The following is a 2,901-nucleotide window of genomic DNA, read 5'->3' on the forward strand; positions in this document are numbered from 1 at the left end:
TTTCCCAAATGTGCCTTGCACCTGTCCTGCTTTTTTATATTTTTTATTCTCCTCTATTTCTACTTAATACAAGTCTACCCATTCTGCAAGGCTCAGTCTAAATGTTACTTCACTGATAATGTCCTCCATTACCTTTCTCCCTTTGTGGGAGGGTTTTTTTTTTGTAAAGAAAGTTTTTAGTTTTCAATGAACTTGTTAACAAAAAAAGTTCCCATTTCAAAATAAAAACAAAATCCCAGATCATATAGATGTTTACAGTGATTACATTTATCTAAGCAACATACATACATATTTAGTTGTAAGATGTTAACTAAATTTCTGTGACAAATATGCTTTTTTAAATAAAAAGAACATTATAAAATTAATGCAGAGTCCTAAGAATAACCTAGTAGTCACTCAGTTTTTCTTACATCTCCACTTTGGATGCTGTTATTTCTAGCACAAGTGAGCAGGCAGAGTCTTTCATAGGCTCAAACAATGGGATATTTGGTGGCTACCATATCAATTGGCTTTCAAACAACAGGACAACCATTTTAAGAATATTTTAAGTGAAGACCTTGCAAACCCCAGGGATGGAAAAATGCTAAGAATGCACAATTGTGAGCACTTACAACCGTCACAACTGTGGCTGAAGACTTTATCTCATTCTTCTTAAATGAAATCTCAAAGTAGTATAGTTTAAAAAAAAAAGGTTTTAACAAAAAAAATTGGTATATGCCCTATTTCTCTACTAATTTGTGTGAGTCAAACATTCAGTTAATTTTTCCACTTGAAAAATATGCAATATGACCATCAGTGACAGATTGGATTAAGAAAATGTGGCACATATACACCATGGAATACTATGCAGCCATAAAAAAGGATGAGTTTGTGTCCTTTGTAGGGACATGGATGCAGCTGGAAACCATCATTCTTAGCAAACTATCACAAGAACAGAAAACCAAACACCGCATGTTCTCACTCATAGGTGGGAACTGAACAATGAGATCACTTGGACTCGGGAAGGGGAACATCACACACCGGGGCCTATCATGTTGAGGGGGGAGGGGGGAGGGATTGCATTGGGAGTTATACCTGATGTAAATGACGAGTTGATGGGTGCAGCACACCAACATGGCACAAGTATACATATGTAACAAACCTGCACGTTATGCACATGTACCCTACAACTTAAAGTATAATAATAATAAATAAATTTAAAAAAAAAAAGAAAAAAGAAAAATATGCAATAGAAAACCCGACACCATATTTCACTATCTCAGTTAATATTCACAATTACAGCAGCTGCAATTCAGGATACAGCATTACCAGTGCTGCCCAGAGTCAGTTCATACTGAAATTAAGTTCCTAACACCAAGTAAATGGTTGCAACTACCATTGGCTAGTGTACATATGAAATAAAATTTCTAGCAGCAAAAAATGCAGCTCCGATCATCTGCTCTGCTTCTTCTGTTCCTCAGCTCATGCTTAGAAACCTGTGGGGGTTTGGGCCTGCTAACCCTGCCCACTGGAAGAGGTGGTCTGCTGGGCTACTTTCAGCTTTAACATTGTCCAATAAAACGTTTAGTCATTTTGGTGGTTCAGGGTCCTAGAAAGAATGCGGAATAGCTGTCTGAGATACACCTCATCCAGGACTTCCTCAAAGTGTAGCCGGCGATTACAGTTGGCAAATTCTGCAGGAAATTTACCGCAATTACAGCACATGGCAAATTCTGCAGGAAACCCCTTACATAAAACTTCAACAGGAGTGGGCATCCTCTTTTCACTAATCTTTTCATATTTTTGCTTCTTTGTTGCGGACCTTAGTCCTTGCCATGGCAAGCCGGTTCTATTAAAATACATCAAAACAGCCTAAGGATTCCACGTCATTTCTGTAACTGCTCAATACCAAGATGTGCATTGATGCTGGCACATCAGGCACTGCTAGCGAGGTTTTTATCTTATCTGCACAGTATGTGTTGCCTTGTCCTGCTGTTGCTGTATTTTTTGACTAAACCAGAATCAATAAAGAATAACTCACTACAGTGATGCCCAATCCCTTTAGGGAGTTATCTGTTTTAATGTCTCTGTGTGTAAAACTGTTTGTATGCACATACTCAATTTTATTGATAGTCTGGTCAGCTAACATATGTACAGTTTTCATTGTCAACCTTCTTGAAGAGAAATTGAAGCGGTCTTCGAGGCTAGGTCCCAGAAAGTCTATGACTGGTACATTGCAGTCTTTTTCCTGATCTTACCACCGTGTGGGGGGGGGGATGCCAACCCTACCTTGAAGAATCTTACAGAGTTTGCTTTCCTACAGCAACTGGGGATGCCTGGTCTTTTGAGATTCTAGCTTCACTGCCATTTCCTGGCCATTGGTGATGTTGATGGCCAGATAAAAGTCCCAGAAGGAGCCAGACCGGATCTTCCTTACTAGTTTATGTTTCCCTGAAACAATAAATTTGGCCTTGGATCCGCTGCTGCTTGCCATCCTGAGAGATGAAGATGGAGGCTGAGGCCAAGCCCAGATGCCTCTGAGAGAAGGACGGAGGTCTCTGGGGCTCCTCCACGGTGGAAGGTGGCAGGAAACGGGACATGGAACACGGAGGTCTCCCTCATATTCGCGGCCCAGAATTAACTGAGGGGGAACCTGATCACCGCTGCTCAGTCAGGTTTCTTGTTGCCAGACTCAGTTTGTAAAGGAGTTCTTGCAGTTACAAGGCTGGGTCACTTGTTTCTGGGCGGCGCCACTGCCTTGCTGTCTCAGCAATGTGCAGGCTGGAAAACGGGGTGCAGTGAGCTAGGGCAGGGATACCATTGCCACCATTGCCACCACTGCCAGTGGCTCCAGCCCGGAAGGACCCCTGTCCCTCTGCCGACGCCGCCATCTTGTTACTCCAGCTCCAGCCTGATAGTTTC

The 2,901-nt window shown here is 41.8% G+C and overlaps 1 pseudogene; it reads right to left on the reverse strand.

Annotated features, from left to right (window-relative positions):
* Positions 1-1,467: 1,467 nt before the first annotated feature.
* LOC126936368 (casein kinase I-like) lies at positions 1,468-2,473 on the reverse strand (annotated as a pseudogene).
* Between the last annotated feature and the right edge of the window lie 428 nt (positions 2,474-2,901).

This window comes from Macaca thibetana, chromosome 14 (genome assembly GCF_024542745.1).
Source record: "Macaca thibetana thibetana isolate TM-01 chromosome 14, ASM2454274v1, whole genome shotgun sequence".
Taxonomy (NCBI): domain Eukaryota; kingdom Metazoa; phylum Chordata; class Mammalia; order Primates; family Cercopithecidae; genus Macaca; species Macaca thibetana.